The sequence below is a fragment of the Dasypus novemcinctus genome, chromosome 3, assembly GCF_030445035.2.
Source record: "Dasypus novemcinctus isolate mDasNov1 chromosome 3, mDasNov1.1.hap2, whole genome shotgun sequence".
Taxonomy (NCBI): domain Eukaryota; kingdom Metazoa; phylum Chordata; class Mammalia; order Cingulata; family Dasypodidae; genus Dasypus; species Dasypus novemcinctus.
The window spans coordinates 131600765-131624140 of record NC_080675.1 but is presented as its reverse complement, the minus strand read 5'-3'; the positions used below and the strand labels follow the sequence as shown (position 1 = coordinate 131624140).

Here is a 23376-nt window from a genome sequence, read left to right as displayed (position 1 = left end):
ATGCCCAAACCAATAAATGTCCCAAACCCCAATGAGCACAGTTCTCTCAAGTCTTTCTAAGTTGAACAATAAAGTAAAAATACTGATGTGTATTTTTGTTATCTTTAAGTTATCTTAGTGATGGCTTGTATGTATTGGCAAATTAGTCTTCCTGGTTTTGTAAATAAAGTTTTATTGGAATACAGCTAGCACCTTTGCAGTTTTATATTGTCTGTGGCTGCTTTTGTACTACAAGGGCAGAGTTGAATAGCTGCAGCAGAGATCATATAGGCTACATTTTTAAGTGTACAAACTCTTGGCTTAGAAAAAGAAAAGCTTTAAAGTTAAAATAGGTCACTGTTCAAATCCTGGTCAGGCATGTACTTATTAGCTATGTGGGCGGTTAACATTTATTCATTATGTAGTACCAGGTCCCGGGGATTTAACAGTGAATAAGGTGTGTATGGTGTCTCCCTTCAAGGAGTTTCTTCACTGAGTATCAGTTTCCACATTGGTCAAAATGGAAATAATAGTCCTATCTTATGGGGTTATGAGGGGTGAAATAAGAAAGTGTGTGCAAGTCGCATGTAATGAACAATCAGCCAATACTAATTCCATTTTATCTTTAAAAGTAATGATTATATTTAGATTGTTATTATAATTATATTTGTGTTTCCAAATTAATGGGGCCCATTTTAAGGATGATCAGAATTGTATGATCAATAAAGTTTTATAAACAGAACATCGTTTACATATTTTAACAACTCATAAGTGTTTAATATTCCAAGTAGCTATGGAATTCTTACCTGCTTACACTCAGGCAGATTTTCACCCAGTGAAACTCTTTAGAGGTATCCATACCAAGGACTCATTACCAAAAAGTCACTTAATATCTTTATTCCCTGTGACAGGTCATTCCAAAGCCATTCATTCTCCATAAACACCAAATCGAATGCTCAAAGAAGTGATTGCCAGAGTGTTGCCTTGGCTAATTTTTAGTTGCCTTTTCACACATGTCATTGAGCTCCATTTTATTTCTTCTCTTTCAGATACATGACATTATTCAAATTGAGAATTTCTTTTATTATTTTTTTTTATTTAACTCTGGCATTTCTCTGCTGCTTGCTTGTCTGTCTTTAAGATGAAATTAAATTTAAACGGTTTACCTTTGAAATCTTAACTATGAAGAGTTTATTCACAGGGAGTAGATATGGCTTAAGCAGTTGAATGCCTGCATGGGTTTGGTGCCTTGTGCTTCCTGAAAAAAAAAAAAGCAAAAAAACAAATAAATAAACAAACAAACAAAAAAAACAACTCAGGGGAGCCAGTGTGGCTCAATGGTTGAGCACCGGCTTCCCACATATGAAGTCCCAGGTTCAATCCCTGACTTGTACCTCAAAAATTAAAAAAAAAAATTTTTACGTTTATTCACAGTCTCTGTTATTTGAAACATGATTTGAAAATACTTCCAGCCTTTGAAAAATTCCAGTTGGAATAATAAATTGGGTAATTTCACCATCCAGCCTTTTGCTGGGCTCTCAACAACCCTTCCCTGGGGCTAAACATGGGAGTTTATTGACCTCTGTAGAATGTGCTTGAAAATTAAAATGCCTAAGTGAACATTCTAATTTTTATTATAGGAGGCCTTTCTTTCACTCTAGTTGAACTCTTTTACTTCCAGAAGTAATCTACTCTATTTCTTTCCTCATTACCAGCTGGCCTTTGGCAAGCCCAAAGTAGCACTTTATTTTATCTCTGGAAAGATAAAATCTGCTGTCCAGGTGAACTGGAAACAATTCTAGGAAGAATTTAGGGTATATTTGGTACCAATATGCTTTTCAATATTGGTTATAAAGGATAGGAAAAACTTTTCAAATAATTAAACATTATCTTTTTATACATTTTCTCACATGTTATTCACCTTGATCTAGCTGCAGCCAGAGTTATTCTTTTGCTCCCCTGAATTCATTTGTTCATTCATTTAACATTTATTGGAGCCCCCTATGTGCAAAGTATTGTGTTAGTCACTGTCTGACATGAAAAGATACATAGATGTGTTCTCTGCCCTGAAGAGGATTCCCACTTGGGGATGGGATGGGGGTGGGAGTGAGGACATGCTCACAGGTAACTGTGGTGCATGGTAGAAGATGGTAAATACAGGCCAAGTACTATGAGGATTCATAGATCAACAACACCCTGTATTGTTGGACATATTTGACAGGCAAGTTAAAAAATGAAATGTTTTGATCATACAGAAAAACACCAGACAGTAACATAAGAAATGTACATTTGTACCTATACCTAAATTTGTTAGTTCTTAACATTTTGTAATATTTGCCTCTGATGTAAAAAAACATACATTGAAGGTCCCTATGAACCCTTTCAGTTCCTCTCCCACCCTCCTGCTTCTTTCTCCAGGGACATTTATATCTTCCCCATATATGTATGTATCCATACATGTGTATACATATCCATAAACAATATATGATATTCCTTTCTTGTTAATTTTAAAAATTTAAACTATCATACTGCATATGTCCTTCTGCAATTTGCTTTGTTTGCTTAGCATTATATTCTCAAGATTCATCCATATTGTTGCATTTTTCTTTGAATATATCACAATTTTAAATTTTATTCCGCTAATGACATTTAAGATACTTCCATTATTTTGCGCTTACAATAGCATGGCATGAACATTCCTGAACATATCTCCTTATACACCTGGGTAAGAGAGTGTCTAGGATATGTACTTAGAAATAATATTGCTGGTTCATAGGATATATGCATCTTCAACCTAATTAGGGATTGCCAAATTGTCCAACATAGCTTACACCCTTCCCAGGAGTATATGAGAGTCCCCATTATTTACGTCCTCACCTCTACTTGAAGTTCTCATACATGTTAAATTTTGCCAATGCGATGAGTGTGAAGTGGTATCTCATTGCTTTTTTAATTTGCATTTCCTTGATTTCTTGTGAGATTGAGTATCTTTTCGTATGTTTATTGGCCATTTGGCTTTCCTCTTCTGTGAATTGGCTAGTATATACTTGCTTATTTTTCTGTTTGTGTTTTATATTCTTAGAGAATTGTAGCAATTTTTATATATTTGGGATAATAATTCTTTGTGGGCTATATATGATGCAAATATTTTTCACCCCCTTGTGCCATTTTTTCTCCCTCTCCCCCAATTGGTGTAATTGTCATACAGTTTTAAATGCAAAGGGAGGTGAATTTTTCCATTTTTTCTTTATATTTAGTGATTTTAGTGTCTTGTTTGAGAAATTCATTCTTCCTCCAAGTTTTTCAAGGTATTCTCCTATATAGCCTCCTAAAGTTTATTAATATTGAAATTTTTGCTTTTTGTATTTGTGTCTTGATCTACCTGGAATTGGTATTTATTTATGTGTAAGGATACAGATACATTATAGGGACAAATGATGTAACATACAGGAAAGTAAAACAATGTTCATGTGTAAAGAATTTTTAAAAATTTATATTCTCTACAATCTTGGAATAAAATCAGGAGGTTCAGAACATGTATTTTTCTCCAAGCCTGATCTTCTCATAATGGGATAATATCAGAAACTAGCCCTACCTTGACAGATGATTTTAATACCTACTGGTTTCCCTAAACTGAAAACATTAGTGCATCCCATAAAACTACCTTTAAGGACCAATTTTCAAAACAGGGGTAATTGAATTATTATAACTTTTTCATGTTGAGACTTATTTCCTTACTTCCTTTTTTACATTATCTAGCACAGAGTAAATGCTCAAATGTTAGCAACTGTTGTCACCTCTCTCTCACACACACAGACATACATATGCTTGCAAGTATGCATGTACGCCACTCATGCTTGAGAGGCCTTTCCCTGGCAAATAGATAAATTCTTCACTATGTGTGCTTTGTTTATAGGAGTGGAGAAGAATGGAGAGGTGACAATGAGTAAAATTTTAAAAAGAATTTCTAATAGAAATAACTTTCTTAAATAACTAATTCGGAATTGTGCTTTATCTTGTTAGTGTAGAGAATTTAAATTATTCCTTACCACCGGTCTTGAAAAGAGCTTTACTTTCATATTTTGTTAATGTTTTAGCTCATTGTAAACTCAAAGCTGGTGTTTTCCATTTTGTGTTTGAATTTTGCTATGGTTTTGATTCTTGCACACACTCTCATCCACCTGTGTGCCTCCAATTGCAAAGAAGCTAGTGAAAAGTGAAATTCCCTAACCTTAAAACTGAATCTAGCTCTTTTGTTTGTATTACTTATATAGTACCTAAGAGTTTGCCTTAAAAACTTATTTTTGGAGAATGAACCTATATTCTCTGAACTCCTATGTTGTTTGAGCCTCTCCTAAATTGTATTTATCCGATTTTTGCCTTTTGTTAGATTTTTCTGCATACCTTCCTGTTCCCAAACTATAGTAGATTATATACACTTACTCATTTTGGTATTTCTGAAGCATATAGTTCAGTTGCTAACAGTGTAGATACTTAGGAAATATTTATGGAATGAATACTTCTTATATTTTATTATTATTAATAGCTACTAATAGCCACAGCTTTTATTATTAAATTAAACTGTACTATAAGTATGAAGGTGTTTCAGAATAAAGGTTTAAAAAATTAATAATCCTAAAAAATATATAATAATTAAATTAAGCATTAATATATTAATACAGTAATTTCTGAAGTACTTTTCATATGTGATTACATTTAATCCTTGTCACAACTCTATGATGTGGATATTTTCATAGTTGCAGTTGAGAAAAATCAAGCGTATTGAATTTAAATAATTTTTCCAAGTTAAATAATAAATGGCAACTCCAGGACTTCAGAAAATCCTCTTCATCTTCTGCTCCTAACAACTAGAACAAGCACCACAACAAAGATAATAAAATTTGCACTCTTAGCCTAAAGCTCTGCTGAGTGTTTTACAGGATAATCCCAACCCAGTTCATCTGACTGCAAATCCCAAACTTAATTCCACTTGGTATAGTCTGTAGCTACCATTAGCAACACTTTGTACTTGGCATAAAGCTCAGAGTACACATTCAATCCCTCTCCTCCCTCCCCATAAAAAGCATTGCTACAATTCACCACTTTATGAGTCCTCTGGCTAGAGGTGGTTCTTTAGGCTATGATAAAGAACTGTGGGTTTTTTTGGATTCTGTCTGGTCGGGTAGTCACACTCTGCCCTTAATAACACCTGTTGGCTCCTTGGTTTGCTTTCATTCAGGGTGCTTTTCTTTGTTTAGATTATTCAGATTTGTGTGGCCATGAGAATGAGGCCATTGCATGCGGTATTTTAAGTTCTTTCTAATGCTTCCTCTCCCCACATAGGGGGGTACATCATACTGTGTAACTTCAATATTAACTTATGTGGGAGAGATACTTGCCAGAAAGAGTTGGGCAGATGCATTCCATCTTGCCTTTTATGAGCAGTCATCTCTTACTGAGGCTTAACTATTATCAGATTCCTGTATTACGTGCACCTTGTAGGGATGCAGAAAAGGGAAGCAAAGAGTGGCCCCCAGAAATTCATGCAATACCCAACCTTTAACATGGTTTCGGTGACAGAGGGTGGTGGGATTTGGGGTGCACCCACCCCAAGGATTCCTTTTTTAAAGAACTCCTTTCTTTAAAAACTGCTATAAATTGTCTCCTTTAAGCCAGATTTTCAGTCTTCGGTTTTAGAAAGAACACGTTTCTTTCTCATTTGCTTACCCCGGGTCAAACCTCTCTTCAATCACCTTTTCCTTCGACTTTTAAAATTTTTTGCACACTTGTGCCTCTCTTCTGCTTCCTTAAGTGTGTCTCTTGGTAAAACCCTTGATGACTCTCATTTCTTGGTTAGACTCGTTTACCTGTTTTCGTAAAATGGTTTGCTATGCCTGGGAACCTTTGTAGTCGGCTCTTCCAGCTGTTGGCCTAAATGGCCCTTAGGGAAACCAGAAGCAATGAACCTGGAATAAGCACGTTTGACTTCTGTGAGCCCTCTTGAGAATTTAGTAATTACTTAATGGATTGAATTGGCGACATATACTATTCCAGATAACAGCCTGGGTTGCATTAAATTAACCTTCACAAATGGGTATTTATTGGTGTACTCTTAAAAGACTACATGTGTTGGCCGTAATTGCTCTTCCATGTTTCTCCATGCTGATAGGTATTTGTACTGAGTGAAAAATTTCTCAGATTAAAGCCTGGGTGGTAGTTCTAGCCATTTAGTGATGTGTGTCATTGTGTTCAGCACATTGAGCATAAATCCTGTCTTGTAAACAGCAGGGAGACTAATGAGGTTTGCCTACATTCTGGTATCATTATCAGGAATTCCAGCAGAGAAAAAGAGAAGGCTTAGAAAAGTACACAAAACACAGTGATTATTGCAACTCTTGAAGGTCTGAATTGAGAGAGATTATTGCTCAACATTTTGTATAGACATGCATGTACAGATATCAGTACATAAACTACATTTAGCCGAAAAAGAAACCAAACACTTTGCTTTTAAAGAATACTTAGGAAGTAACTTAGTTTTAAGGAGAGGAAATGGGGGGCTTATTTATGAGTTTCTATAATTTTGAGTGATATGAAGGGGGCTATTGAAATCTGCAGCTGTTAAAATGATAGCAGGCGTTTGCTTTCTTAGAACTCCTTATCCCTCCAGCCAACTAAAATGTCACACCAATTTTTGTCTGAAATTTTTTGGAGTGTTCCTGCTGTCATTTTTATGGTGACAAATATCCATGACTTCTGAACACACCAAATGTCTTTCAAGGAGCTTTACAAATGTGATTTTAAGATTTATTTCAATATTTACCTGGCAGAGGATATACCATTATCACTAAGGTGCTTTTCCCAGGGGGAGGCTTATCCAATTGCACTCCAGATGTGCTGACCCCTGCGATTTCCTCAAATGCGGGAAACTCTGCATAATTTCTGGTAGTGGGGGACTGCATTTGCACTGTCCTCTGAAAAAAAAATAAAAGGTTTACTCCAAATGTTTATTTGTATTGCTTTATAATAACTTGTATGTTTGAGAGTGTCACACCCTAGGGGATCCAATTGTTTAATGCCTAGAGCTTTGTAGTTTTCTGGCTGGCCTTGAATTTTCATGACAGGCATTCACGGCTGCCTTGATGCAGAGTGTGTTCCTTGCATCTTTGTTTTCTATTAGCAAATAAAATGGGCTGATTCCATATGGACAAAAAAGCCAAGAGTAGAAAGCATATTCCTCCTTTAAAGAAAGCCTATATATTACGACTTGAGGATGGAAAACTTGTCTCTTCCACCCACTTACTCCTTCCTTTAAAATAGAAATCCTTCAGTATGCGTTGTAAAGCAGCGAACAAGGCAGTGGGCTGAGCATTAGAAGACCTGGGTCCTGGCCCCACCTCTGCCATTAACTAATGCTCATTGAGCAGTTCCTTGTACACATAAATATTTATCAGATACTTGAATGATCAAATCACTTGAACATAAATTGAGTATCTCTTCTATAATAGGCTCTGGGGATATGAAGATGCACTGTGATACTGGGTAAGTTGCTTAAGTTCCCTGGGCAGCAATTTTATTACTTGTGGAATGAGATACTTACATCTTAACCCACCTACTTAGGACAAGCATTGCATAAGAAGAGCTTTAGGATTTCATATCCACCCTGACTCTCCAGAACTCTTTACTCTCCTGAGCCCAGGACCTGGGATTATTAGGATCAGAAAGAAAATACTGGACTCATATCTAGTTATGAGCTTTCTGGAAGTCAAAACCTGCACTCAGAGCCATTTTACTTAAAATATTGTCCTCATAATTACCGAAGAAGAGTTCATAGAATCTTAATGATTCTCCTTATATGGGTGAGTGATTATAAAGATTTACTGGAGTCAAAATGTTTTGTGTGGCTAAAGACATATGATACTAGACGTTAGGGCAATGACTCTCCAGAGAATTCTGCCTTTAAATCTGAGGAAAAATTGATTTTTAATACTTGGTGTAATAGTAGTAGAAAGAAACAATTTGTTGACATTTTTCCTCCAAACTATTTTAGCAGCTTTTCTGCCAGGCTAAGCTCATGAAAACCACTGTGGGTCAAGTAAACTCTGAAGAGAGGGAACTTGTCAGAACCTTACAGCTTTTCACTTGAGTCTAATAGAGACTTAGCACTTTGCAGGTCAGTGCCACTGCTATTTGTCTCTGACCTAAGAGATCTGGAGTTCTTCACATCAAAACCACATCTTGCTGAGCAGAGATCAAACGTAGTAAGGTAAGGATTCTACCAGTGATTTATCATGCCAGGGAGAGTGATCAGGCCATATGGGGCCACTGCAAATGAAGTTGACATTCCGGCAGTTTCTCATATAGGTCTCTCATGTAGTTATGGCCAGCTTTTCTTGTAGAGAATTCCAGGTCAAGTGGCAACTTTCAGTGGCATTTCTTTGCAGGACTTGCCTTCAATATGAAATTTATTTCAAAATCAAGTAGCAAGATTATCTTAATATTTTATTTAAATGGTAAATAGGGATTTCTTGACCAGATATTTCAAGGTCAGTTTGAGCTTTTCAATTGATATCTCTTTCTCCTTTTCTATTAAAAAAGAAAAGGAAAAATTAAGATGTTTTGAGATCTACAAGGAAAAATCTCTTCCTAAATAAAATAATGAGATAGACTCATATAAGCCATGTACAATAAGGGTTATTATTTCATTATCACATTTTAGTAAGTCGAGGGTTTTTTAGGAGTAGATTACTACCAATAATATTGCAACCCAGGTCCTGGGGTTGGGGTAGGGGGCCTCACATAGACATTTTAGCATATTTGTAAAGATGAATGATAGTAGGGAAAAACATTTGTCTCATTTAAGTACAAAATAGGTATAATTATGTTTGAAACTAGTTGCTAGAATTAGAAGGCAAAGACTTGTTTTAATTGGAAAAAAATTCAGTAATTCCTGTCTTTAACCATTCTTCATATCAACTGATACATGAATATGTGCTACATAAAATTCAGCTTGCATTTCATCTACTGTCACAAGCACACGTTTAGCCCCCGTGGAGAAACCACCCATTTACTGGTACATAGGTGAAGTTAGTGGCCCCTTCAACCTTAGGCTGTGTGCTGGGGTGCTTCAGCCCCTCCTTGTGCAGGGTGTTTGCTTTGCAACCTAAATGGAAAATGAGATTGAACTTTAAATGTAGTAGCTCAAGCCATTAACTTCTAATTCAATGGAAGATGCCAGTTGTCCCTTCTGTGTTTTACTCTTTTGGAACCAGAAAAATGTCCATAAATGAAATGGGGTTTAGTGGTTAGAACTAGGTCTTTCCTGTAGTCAAAATTCACCTGATTTCCTGAGTAATCTGTCTCAGTTTATAAACAGAACCTATGAAATACTTTAACTCTGTCAGGAACAAGTTCAATCAAGCACAATGATGAATAATGAAATTGAATTTCTCTTCATTTTCACTTGTATTCTTGGAATGTGTACAATATAGAAGGTCTAGTTAAATTTGAATTTCAGATAAATAGCATGATTTTCTAAGTATAAATATGTTCTGTGATTTGCCAGTGATATGGGACATAGATATTAAACATTTATTCATTGTTTTTCTGAAATTCATATTTAACGTGTTCTGTATTTTTGTTAAATTTGCCAACTTTAAACCTAAAGGTTTAAGAAACGTTTAGAAACAGTTTGTGATTTTTATCTGACCAACAAACATTTTAGTGTAAAAGTAATTGACAGTAAAATGGAAGAGCGAAGGAATCCTTTAAAATTGATGCACTCAAATAATGAAGAAGCATGTACTGTAAGACTTGTGTGTTTTTTTTTAAATGAAAGCAATACTAGTGAATAAATAGGGCAACAAGGCTCATTGTAAAGACAGCATAATCTCCTAAATGAATTGCTTCAAACTTCTAATTCAAAATCATACAAACAAAAACTTTGAGATAAGCTGGGTGCTTTTTTTCAAATGTGGACCCCTGTGGCTTTGAAAATAAACACTTTGTTGCTCTCTCCCCCCTCACTCAACTCCCACTAGCCTTTCTGATGCCTTCCATTTGCAAATGAACAGACCGAACTCTCAGAAAGACTGAAGACTAATTAAACCTAGGGAAGATAGGCAAAGGAACATTTGTTTCCAAACAGAAGACAGAAAGAAATCATGTTCCATTTTGCTTTCTCAAGACTGACAGGAGGGCATCAAAGCCCTTTCCCTGAGTTTCCTCTTCTCTTATCACTCTTCCCACATTACTTCTCAGACCCTCTCTGGGCCAGGGTGCCCTAGCAGCAGGCTGGAAGCAGCCTGCGTTAGTCTATCTCCTTCTCAGAGTCAGAAAAGGGTAGCAATCAGAAAATTTGGGAGACCAGTTAAAGTGTTGGAGGGTCTTCACCATGTTTACTTTTTTCCCTGGTCCTTTGGCCCTACGTGTCTATGGTGATTTCTGCAAACCCTTGGCAAAGGGGTTTTAGTTACTAGCAATAGAGACACCAATGAATGATTGCTTAAACAAACTATAATAACAAACAACAAGGCGTGACTAGCTTTAAAGAGTACTAATAAATTGCCTTGACTTGATTCAGAATCAATTTAAAAATTGCACACTATGTTCTAGACTGTTCAGTAATTCAATATCTTATTTATTTCTTAAAACCACTCGGTGAGGTGGTTTTACTATCTTATTTTATAGATGAGAAAATTGAGCTAAAAGAAAGTTAAATGACACACCTAAGACACACTCTCTAGTAATCTTTGGGTAGATAGGAATCCAACCAGTAGAAATCGTATCAGAGCAATAGGGAGGCGGAACTGGCTCTTAGGACACCTCCATCCATTTTTGTGGTTAAAGAGGGCCAGAAAACCTCTATGAGACGCAGCCCGTGTGCTTGTCAAACCTGGTCATATGACTACGGGAGACTGTGAACAGTTTGCGTCTATTGTATAATATTTGCCATAACCCTTGGAATTCTGAATCAAATGGAACATGGGTCTTCCCTAAATTTGTAACATGGGTCCCTGGAATTCCCCCAGAGAGCTTTAATCTGAATGATTCAAAATCACCCTGAAGGTGAGAGAAATTAAACACATCTTGAATTTAAAAAAAAAAAAAATCATGCTGCATATCTCAGTTAGTTCTTTGGGAAAGGAGCCAGACCCCCTCACACCTCCCAGTTCATTTTGATCCAGGCTTGTGTCCTAAGCTGGGCCGAAATGAACTCCTCTGCTAACGGGGTGGGATACATGACTAATGACCTTTTGTCTCTGTGTTCTCATCAACCTCCTTTCACTTTCAGAAACAAACCTTGAGGTTAAATGGATACGTGAGAAACTGGGTGGATCTTTGCTACCTAATTGCTAATGTCCTAAGTTATTTCTGTTTATAGCATTAACACAATTCATGTAATCATGGCATTGTGGTGTAATGTGTTGGGCAGACAAGATTTATTTTAATATACCTCAACCACTTACTCTGACATAATTACTTTAGATTAATATTTTAAAGCTGTTTTAAAATAGTGACTCTCATTTTGCATTTCTATTGCCCTTGTGCTGTCTGAATACTTTGAAAGTCTAGTTTGCTGTCTTTTCTAGTGAAGGCTTTTCCTGCCTTTCAAGCTAAGTAGGACTCAGGATAAGTGGGGTTCGAGGCATACAGTATTGGGCCCATTTAAAACTATACATTGATTTAAAAGTAAAATTGATAAATTAGTCCTTGTCAAAGCAAGCTTTATAAAACCATGCTTTCTGCCAGTAAAAGATCGTACCTTGAACAAAGACCATCTCTATAATATCAAAACATTGACTTTAAAGTGAAAAATATAATCAATCATCTAGGTGTTTTTTCCATACAATGCCATTTGGGTGTTTTTTCACTTTTTAGCCAGATGTTTTGGCGTGAAGCAAAGTGAAGAATTGAAGTCAGCAGAACCACTTTTGCTCTAACTTCTTAGATATATCAAGAGGGAAGCACCTCCCCCTCCCCCCCGCAAGCTCTGAACTCTTGCTTTGTTATTTTACTTTATATAGGTAGAGTTTTGATTAGAAGTAGAACAAGGTAAGAATTTTTTCAAGTAAAAAATCTCTCTTTCCTTTGATTATCATATTCAAAGACTACTAGCTTTGCAGAGCACCATACTCCTGATGATCTTGAATGCAAGTTTTTATAATAATAGAAATTTAATTTTGTATAGTTAAATGGTAATGCTGGCTCTTCTTCCTTATCCATAAATCTCTTTCGAGAACTTCATCAATAGGAATAACACCAATCATGTAAAAGGAGATAACTAACATTAAGATGAGTCCTCAAACTACTTTATATGGTTTAATTTAAAATAATTGAACTTTTTCATATAATAGGTGAATCTGGCTATTGATTTTGCTATCTGGTTCTCCTATGAAGAACCAAAAACAATTTAGTGGCAGCCTGAGTAAAATTGACTCTCCAAGGCCCAGTCTACTGGAGGCTTTAGGACAAATCATTTGGAGCCTTTACTATTAAACAAAAGAAAACAAAACATTTTAATACTGAAATAAAACATGGCAGCTCTTTGTCACAGATTCAGTAAGGATAGGAAATTATTTACACCTAACTCCCACTTTGAGAATTCTGCTTTGAGAATTCCTTGGGGCTTTAGACTTACCAACTAGAACATTCATGGCAGTTTTTTTGTAAAGTCATGACCACTCGGCTGTGGGCTGAAAAATTCTGTGAGCTTGATTTGTCCTCCATTGTCTTCCTGCTGCAGAAGCGGTCGAGTGGTGTGGTCTATGTGGCTAAGCCTCACTCTTTGGAATTTTCATCCAAGTAAGTGTTGAGATTCATAAAACAACTTAGAACAGTTTTTAGGCGAATCTGACCTATGTTGATAGCCAATCTGAACACCTTATCCTGCCCCACTGCTTTCCCCCGTAACATGATTTATTGTATTTTTTGAGCGCTGTCCGCATTTTATTAATAAGTGCTAGTCTAGAATGTGAGAGAAACCAAATGAGGCCAGGAGACCTCTTTCAAGGAATTTAGGGAAGGAGGGAAATTCCATTTCAGCCAGCAAAGCTTTAGGCACATTCACATTTTATCTCACTTAACTGTACAACAGACCTGTAAGGTAGAGCGGTCTTATTTCTCTTTTTATGAAGAGGGAACAAAGCTCAGAGTTTAAATGTTTGTTTGGGATTACACAAGTAGTAAAATGCAAGCAGGTATTTGAATGGACATATTTCAACTCTAGTACCTCCAAACCTGTTTGCCCTGTAAGAAAGATGAAGGGTCTCATACAAAGTTAATCACCTCAGTCCTCAATGAAGTTTCTTATTTCTTTACTTTGTTTTATACATGCAGACACAAACCTCATAACATTTAACCAAGTTTGAATACATTAGGCAATTTCTGTCTCTACTCTAGTCTTGGGGAGAACATACTTGCATGTTATCTGGTTATTCTGATGGTCTTTTGAAAAATAAAATTGCATAAATCAGCTAAATCACCTTAATTGACTTTCAAAAGAACCTACCTGTATGATATTTAACTCAGGGACACAGCCATATATTCCATTCACATATCAGAACCCCACCCCCCTTGTAGATCATGAGATGTCTATTTTCTTGAAGCTTGGGAGTGGCAGACATTCTGAGCGACAAAAAGCCTCTGTGGCAGTGGAGCATTGTTCTTGTTAGAGTTCCTAAAAGCATTCCAAAGGACAGGGAATAAAATTACTGAGATGGGGGAAATGGATATATCTTAGAAGTGCCCAAATCTAGGATGCTTTGAAATATTTTTGGAAGGAAATTGTACTTACAGATTTCCCCCCAAATGCCTGTATAAAGTGTCCCCTAATAAAGTGCCATGGTTTAAAAAAAAAATTTCTCTGACTAGGATAAGAAACTGAGAGCCAAATGCCTGCAACCATTTTATAAAGGGCAGTTGATGCACTTCTCAAATTCAGTCTTAGATACCCATATTCTACAGAGAGGAGCATGTGAAAAGGGAACACTGTGATGCAATGAAACTATAACCAGCTCCTCAATAAGTCAAGGCTTGCCATTCCCTTATTCCTCTGCTCATCCAAAACCAGCTCTCCTGTGGTAAGTCGTTAGGATAGAAATTGATCTTGAAGTCCCCTTTCTGTACTCTCAAATATCGTCATGTGTTTATAAGAATGCAAAACTCTTCTTTAATAAGCCTAAGAAAATAATTTCCTATCTGAGGATAATAATCATCTGGCCGCTGTCTCTCCTCTGGCAGAAGTTCCTGCTTGTGCACCTGGGGAGACTGCAGAAAATGTTCCAGGTTCTCATCTCTAAGCAGGATCGCATTAGGAATGTAAATCACCAGTGTCTCCCTAACACATTTTGCTTTCAAGAAAGGAAATGAAAAATTACTTTGCTGTCATGTGTATTGATAGTGCTGGAGAAAAAAGGGACTCGAGGAAAATTCCTTGTGCCGAATACTTTTTAAGAGTGAAAGAGACACAGTGAGGATTACTCATTTTCCCTGGTCAGACATCATCTCTGCTTTCCAAGCAGATAGCAGCAAAAATTAATCTGGAGAGCGCACTGGGGTGGGAATTAGGACGTAGAGGCCCAGGCCCTATTCTGTCACTAACTGGGTGTGTGACCTTGGGCAAGTCCTTGGACTTCTTTTGACAAGTTTATTTATATTGCATTTGTATTTGCATAGATTATATCTAAGGCCCTTTCCAGCTCTATGAAGCTGTCTCTTCCTAACCAAAGCAGCCTTTATTATATTTAGATCCAAGAGAATAGATATTTCTTCATTAGTTCATTTTAAAATTGTGCTTTAATAGGATTGTGCCGCTAAAATTTTATCTTAGTATACTGCATAATTTCACAACAGAAAACTAAAAACAGTTGTTTTCTTTTGTTTGAGGGGGAGGTGCATTTCCAGCTGTTCTTGGTGATGATTTTGCATAGGTTTTAAAATGTTTGCTGCAGGACTTTTTCTCTACCCAAATTTTGCTTTTTCAAATTACATCTTTCTAGTACATTAGTTGCAAATTAAAGTATTAGGCATAATAGGCAAAAGAGGCAGTCACTTTTCAACCCGAAGGATAGCCTCTGCTGTGGTCATTGAGATCTTGTTACGCAAATGGCTATAAAACATTAACATGCACTTAGAGAAGAATGAGCAGGATAAACCTACAGTGTCACAGAACTTTCTTACTGAGCGCCCACTGGTGGCCACATATGTTCTATATCCTGTACCTCAAATTTACAGAGTATTAGAACTAGAAAATCACTAGAGAGGCAATAGATTTAACAATGAATGACATCTTCCATTCACCTGGTAGTGATTTTTTTGAAGTGCCATATTAAAAAGTAGTCAAAAGTTCAGCAGGAAATTGTTGTGATCAGTATCAGTATATGTCAAGGGACTGGAAAGATTTGTATCACAAACGCTATGGATTAGCCTTCTTTCAGTTATCAAGTCTGGTACTTTCATAGATGAGGAAGCTGAGTGACTTGTCCAACATTTAGTGTGAAACCAGGTCTAAAACACAATCTCTTCACCTCCTCATTCTCCTCCCTGAGCTATAGAAGAAAAATTAGACTGTTAAAATGGTATCCAGTAAGCCCCTATGGTATAGCCAGCTTAAATAATGGGATAGATAATGGCCATTCCACATAATTAGTAGTAGTCAGGTGAGGAGATTGCAATTCCAACTTGGCCTTCCAGGTTTCAAACCACTCAAGAGAACACCCGTGTTTTGGTCAAGGTCCCAGAGGAAAATCAGTTCCTTTTGAGTTACCTTCATTCCAGAGGGCTTTAGCAGGTTATATCAGAATTCCTGCAATCTTTTTTATGTAAGTAAATAGCTCCTTTTTCTTGGTGGTCTTAGTGTCTATCCAAAACCATGTTCTGGGTGAAAACGGTGGTCTTAATCCCAATTTAGGCAAGAAGAAGAGAATACCATATTACCATAGACCATATGGCATACCTTATATCATATACCTTATACCATATAGTACAAATGTAATATTTGTGATATGGTGTGGAGAATGAGGGAATAGCCCTCTGGAACAAGGGATGAAAATGGTTTCCTGGGATTAAAAAAAACTACACTGTTGTGCTTTTTTGGTTGTATTACATGCTTCTCATGCCATACAAATACATATCAAACATTTATTTAGCAATTACTCTTTCACTGTTACTTTTCGAGGTACTAGGGGTATAAAGATAAAGATGACAGGCTTTATCCTTAAAGAGCTAACAATCTAGTGGAGGGCAGAGGTAAAGGATTACAATATGGAAGGTAGGTGCATGTGAGAGGATAAACAGTTAGCTCTTCTGAAGAGATTTGAGAAGGCTTTACCAAGAGGCTGTATTTCAACTGTCTTTTGAAGGACAGCTAAGATTTTAATGTTTTGTCAGGTAAATCAGGGAGGGAAGAGCAGTATTTTCAAAGTTCCTGTCACACAAAAATTCATACCATATGTAGAGATTGGTATAGTTTTAGTGTAGGGTTTGGGGAGGGTGGGGAGGAGCTTAGGTCCATGGGTTTTAGGTGATCATGCACTTCAGTTTATGGCACACTACTAGATATTGGTCTGTGCTGGAACCCTCTTGTTTGCCCCACAGGCTTCTGCTCCATCTAATTCTATATTTAGATATGTACATATTCATGATGGAAAATATGACGTTGTTTCGTCTCTTTGTGTTTTTCATCCATATACAGGGTATTGTGCTGTAGATGTTTTTTTGGCATGGATACTGGGTGAGAAGTGACCAGAGATGAGACTACAAAGAGTGGTTGACACCAGATTTTGAAGGAACATGCTTAATTAATTTCTTTGGGTACAGTAAAAACGAACACTTGAAGGTTATGCAGCATGAAGGAAGTTGCACCAAGATTCTAGTTTGTTCCAAATACCAGTACTTAGGACTGAGGGCTTAAGGTGCCAGACTGCCTAGGTTTTGTGTCCAGCTCCACACATTCCTAGCTGTGGCAAGTTCCTTTACATCTCTGAACCCCAGCTCCCTCACTGTAAAACAGGAATAAAAACAGTGGTATTTTTGAGAGTGAAATGAGTTAATACATGTGAAGTGTCTAGAACAGTGCCTGGAACATAGTAAGCACTCAAAAGTTAACTTTATTATTACTCTCCTGATTTGGTTTTCCATTCTGACTCTACAATAAATGTCCTACTTGTATTCTTCTTATCGCCTTCGGCATAACACTAGCAGGACATAGATCTTTAAGGTTGTAACTTAGCAGAGAAGAGGGAGAAAAGACAAATAATGCTGAGAGGAATGGAAGAGCTCAGCACTTAGTGTTGGGTGACCTAGGTTCAATTTTCTGTCATGTGAATTATTTGTGATACTAACTTGGACTTATAACATAAACCCTAGTTTAATCCTTTGGAAGGCAATACATACATCACAGACTTTTTATATCGATTAAATGAAATAGTAAAAGTGCCCAGTACATGGCAGGCACCTAATAATGCTAGTTCTCTCTGGATTATTTATTGAATGTGCACTATCCATGTACTTTGGGTTAAAATAAATTCCTCTTCCTTGCCTAAGTTGTCTGTGGGCTCTTTTACTATTCATGGTGTATTTGGGCTTATGTAGATATACCCTATTAACACACAGCTCTTGAGAAAGGACTTGCCCCTTAAACAATCCTATCTCTTCAACTGGGAATTCAGAAAGCCGGTGCTTTCTTTGATGAAGCCTGTCATCGCCTCAGGAGGATGTTCTCTTGGCTTCTGTCAGACAGTTATGGTTGTTTTGGTAGGATTTCTCTGAGGCACACAACTGCCTATCTGGTGTTTTTTAAAATAACAATATAAAATATATTATCCTTGGAACATATTTGTAATATGTATTCAATTAACACTTTTCAAGGTTGTTACCACATCATTATTGGAACCGTTACTGTGTTGGTTTCCCCATTACAAGGGCAGGACTGATTTCTATTTATTTCTGTGTCTCCCAATGTTAAGCACAGTCCCTAACATATACTAGGTGCATAATAAAGGTTTAGTGAATAAAGGAAGAATTAATGATGTCAAGGGAGATTGAACAAAGGTGCCATCTGCCTCCCCTTTATATGTAACTTACTTCCCATTTTCTTCTTTTCTCTTTTCTTCAGCTCTTTTCATTCCTCCCAGTGTACAGTATTGTGTGTTTCTTACTATGCTAACCTTAATCCACCTTTTTAGAAGACAATATTTCTTTCATTTCCTCTCTTCATAAATATCAAAGGTGACATATCTCCATTATAAAGAAATGGTCTCATCAACTTCTGGAAAAATGCTAGTGGTTAATCAGTTACTTTTTATTTAAATATATATGCTTAATGTTGAATTACCTTGTAAAACCCCCAGGCTGATTTATGGTCTCAGTCTGCCTTAATTAACATCGATTCCAGGGGAATAGTAAATGGGAATGGCCTTCACAATTGAGGTTGAACAATGAACTCTCTGGGTGTTGTCCAATTTGTAACATGATTTACATGGACGCAAACCCTTCCTTTCCTGGGGTTATCCCTTTTTCATCTGGTGTTTAGGACGGGTTATATATAATCCATAGATAGGAACACTTGCTGTCAAATACTTTTGCTGATTTAGAGCAAGGCCACAGAATGGTCACTATTAATAAAGAAGGAGAAAAAAAAAACTTAATCTGAGGCTTTGCAGGGATTCCAGGTTCTTGCTATGTGTCATCGCTTGTCCATTCTGTGGCGGTTTTACGAAGTGGCCATAATGAAAGTCAGATTAAATGCACAGGACATATACATTGAGTCAACAGCCATTGGAGTCTGTGGTGCTGGAAGAGTTACAAGAGCCCCATGAATTCAAATTTACTGCAAAAGAATCCAGGGGGTGGGGGGATGAATGTCTGCTGAATGGTACTACCTGACACGGGACACCAAAAAACTTTCCAGAGAGAGTGATTTAAGTGTAAGGTTTGGCTTGTAAAGCTGCCAGCTGCTTGGTTTCAAAACTTGAAACATTTCCAAAACATTGGATGAGGCACTTTATATGTGCACTAGAGTAAATACTCTGGTTTTACTGCCAATTTAAATGTGCTCAGTTTACAGTAATGAGCTTGTATAGGCATTACCTTGTTTATAGAAAGTGGAACAGGAAGAAATGAACATTAACCATTACCAGTAGCAATTCCCATTGCCTTCTACCATAACATTAATGCCAAGCGCCGGTTCTTCCAGTTTGGGAATATGTCACAACTGACATTGGTGTATGCTTGGCTTTAATGCCATGTTGGTTCAACAGAGTAACAACTGCTGTAATTCAGTGTGCCTCTGTCAAGGCTGCTCAGACCAGTCGGTTGTTTCTTACCATTTCCTAAAACAGATGTCAGCAGCATTCCCCGATATGGGAATCATGGGACAGTAGAGTAGGTATGGTGGACCTTAGCGTACCCTGATTACACATAATTGAGTTTATTTTAACCCAGTCTGTTATTTAAATAGTGAATCAGTCACAGGAGTCATTTATTTTCTCTTAAAAATTATTTGGGTGTGTTCCGTGCTGCACGTGGACACAGTGGCCTTACTCTTTTGGGATGGACTGACAGAAGACCCTATTTAGCTCTTTCGTACTATTTGGAACACTTATACTAGTGAATGGCAGATATATTTAGACTGAAAAACACATAGATTGCTTGGCAAAGAAAGGAAGTATAGAAATCTAAGGGGATCCTAGCAAACACAGTAACTGGAGGGAGTAGGCCCTCAATAAATGTTGTTTGAAGGGAGAGAGGGAAAGAAGAAAGGCATAAATGGGAAGAGTTCATAACAACTCATGGCTTAAGAGACATGATGAGTGTCTTTCAGATTTCAGCAGGCAGAGAGACAGACAGAAAGGGTCGGGGGGAGGAGAAGAAGGCACATAGGGGAAAAACTGAGGGGAAAAGACATACGCGAACATGAATAGGGTGATGTGGATATCAAGAGATACAGAGATTGGAACACACATTCTAAGAAGACAGAGTATTTCATTTTGAGTTCCATTGATCTCAAAGGTGGGACAAAGACTGCCAATTGCCAGAGACTCCTTGTCTTTTTGCTTTTTCTTTGCATGGCTTCTAAGAGCCTTTTGAGCCAAGTACACATATTTACAAACATCAGGATAATACTACCCAAGAAACACCATACTTCTATAGTATCCTATAGTATAATTTCTTCCCCATTTTGTGGGGCACTAACAAAATACAGAAATTTAGCACAACGAAGAGCATGATATATGTCTGCAAATAGCAGGATTCTGATGACATGAGCATATGGCTCAGATTCTTCTCATGCCATAGGCTCTTTATGTTTTCTGACTGATCTTGCTTTCATACTTTTTCTCACAGCATTTTACATGGTGCAGAAAGAAGAGAAAATAATAGTTTTATTCAGCATTGAATAGTTCAAGTATTGAATGCCTGAATTTTGAACTTTCCTGGGAGATGACCCTCTTCCTTTCCATCTACCCTCCACCTCCCTTCATCTTTGACTCTCTCTCAGCTCATTGTTTCTCAGTTTGAAATCCATAAGGCTTATTTAGTCAGTCTCTTCTATTTTAACAGAACAATATTTAGAAATAAATTCTTGTTTTCAAACTCTATTTTCAAATGTGTTTTATCTTTTAGAAATCTCCCTGTATGTTTTCTCCACAGTATTTTTTCACTACTTTTTTATCACTGTTTATCCCAAATTTATGATGAATTTATAACATATTGATAACATTTTCTCTTTCCCTCATCTTCCTTCTTTTCATGCTTCTCTCTTTGACTATCTTTATGAGCTTTCTGACTGACTTTTTTCTTTTCTTCCCTGCCCCTGCCCTGCTGTTTTTGTTGTCTGTGTCCATTCGCTGTGTGATATTCTGTATCTATTTCTCTTTTTGTCTTCTCTTCTCATTTTTCTCCTCTAGGATTCATCAGGATTCAATCCTGGGGACCTCTGATATAGAAGAGGTTTTCCCTGTCAATTGCACCACCTCAGTTCCTGGTCTCTGCTGCACTTCATCTTGACTCTCCCCTTCGTCTCTCTGTTGTTGCGTCATCATCTTGCTGCGTGATTCACTTGCATGGGCATTGACTAACTGTGTGGGCACTCACGCAGGCACTCATGTGGGCACTCATGCAGGCACTCGGCTTACCACACTGGCACTAGCTAACCACACGGGCACTCACTGGGCACTCGGCTCACCACATAGGCACTGGCTCGCTGCACAGGCATGCTTTCTCTTGTTTTTCACCAGGAGGCCCCAGGGATCGAATCCAGGTCCTCCCATTTGGTAAGCGGAGGCGTTATCACTTGAGCCACATCTGCTTCCCTGACTTACTCTTATTCCCTGTGCATTTTCCTAATTTCTGGGCCTTGCTTACCTGAATGAACCCTACTTATGCTGTGGTAGAAGCTGGTGTTTAGATTCCAGGGGGCAGCTAAATCATTTGAGTTTGTGGAGAACTTTTAGGAGGCAGGGAGAAAAGCTAAACTTCCATTACTTTCTTCTCTGTTACACTTCTCAAACCAGAGTATCAGATAATCTTCAGAGAGGAGCTGAAGTCAAGGAAGAGGGCTGATCAGTCCAGCTGAACAATTTTATTAGGGATAGAGTTTCTTCCTTTTCCTTCCCCCTCCTTTATCCCAGGTCATACTCCTCCATTATTTCTTGTTTCTCTGAAGTGTTCCTCGAAAATGTCAGCTCACACCAGTCTCTCTCCCTTCTCAGAATTGAACTCCTGCAATGCTTATCTCTACCATTCATCTTGGCACTTAATAACAGAATATCTTGCATTATTTAACTTTCCTGAAAGTACTCTTGTCTTTGCAGCATGATTGTAAATTCTAAGATAGCAAAATGCGTGTCTTCTGTGGATTTTCAGCCATACCTACAAACAATACCATATTTATAATAGGCATTTAATAAATATTTTAGTTTTCCTGTAAAATCAAATTTCTCTTCAACTTTTTCTTTCCTGCTTTGTTCCAGCTCACACTATTTCTATTCTGTTAAACTAGGGGAGGATGTGGGAGGGAGTTTTTCAGGTCCTCAATCTTATGAAGTGGTTTCATTGAAGATGAGTCATAGCTCTTCTTTATACTTTTCCTTAGACTTAATTATTTTTTAAATTTATATGTTTTATTTTATTTTTTGTTATTCTTTTTTTTTGTTATTTATGTGTTTTAAAAGCTTAATATGGAGAACAATCTGGTGGCTCCTCAAAAGGTTAGACATAAATTACCATATGACTGGCAATTCCACTTCTAGGTGCATACCCCAAGGAATTGAAAACAGGGACTCAAAAAGATACTTGCATATCAGTGTTCAAAGTAGCATTATGCACAATAACCAAAAGGTGGATACAACTCAAATACCCATCAACAGAATAAATGAGTAAACAAAATATATATATATACACACAAATACACACACATATATACATATTTATAGGCACACATATGAATGTGTATATACACATTTATTTCTATTTATTCTCCAATTTGTTGATATTATTTTGATTATATATCGACCTTTGACCTTATATACTAGAACTTTGTTAAATTTATACATATAGTAGATTTTTTGTATATTCTTAGGAGTTTCTGCACAATCATGTTAGAAAATAACGATAATAGTACTTCTTTTATTCCCAAACATTTTTGCTTTTTATTTCTTTTTCTTGCTTTATTACACAGTATATCAAAGACTCATGCAGTATTAAATAGAAATAGTGGAGCAAGCTATCCTTCCATAAATTATTTTAGTGTATTGATCAATTTAAAGTACAGTCATCTGAAATGGAACAGGAAGCTGAAAGAAAATGCAAAAGCTTGAGTGTCTAGAGGCAAATGCCAATACCAGTTCTAGGAACAGGAAAGTAGGCCCCAGCACCTATTACAAGTAGAGGATCTGAACCTGAAGCTTCTAAATTAGGGTAGATTTTTGAAGAGAACTGAAGTGTTCCAAATGGAATATCCCTAGAATCTGACAGAAGTGAATGCAAATCCTTCAAAGAGGAAAGCAAACCCAGTTTAGGCCTTCACAATTCCCACAGATTAATCAATAAAACAAGAGTTCACACACACACACAATCATCAAAAAAGGAAAGAATCAGCTCAACAAATTTTATATTCCCCACATTCTTCAAATAACTAAAATGTTCATGAACAAAATACCAAAATATACACAAAATATTAAAGGAAATAAAAGGTGAAATCTTCCAAATGTGAGCAAGGAATGAGAGATATAAAAAATGACCTAGCAGATTTGAAAAATAACCAAGTAGAACTTTTAAATATTGAAATTAGCAGATTAAAGTCAGGTAAACAGAATTAGTAAATTGGATGAAGTAAATTAGTAAATTAAATCTGAAGATATTACTCAACTGCAGCACAGAGAGACAAAGAAATGGAAAGTA

General features: G+C 36.9%; 1 protein-coding gene and 1 non-coding gene across 2 annotated transcripts in view; both read left to right on the top strand.

The window, feature by feature from the left end:
• Positions 1-23376, top strand: part of ALDH1A2 (aldehyde dehydrogenase 1 family member A2) — a 98372-nt gene that overhangs the window by 5092 nt on the left and 69904 nt on the right. The gene's annotated exons all lie outside the window — the stretch shown is intronic.
• On the top strand, positions 6792-6953 carry LOC111762845 (U1 spliceosomal RNA). The gene has a single exon (XR_002795855.1). It is a non-coding gene; the product is annotated as a U1 spliceosomal RNA (small nuclear RNA).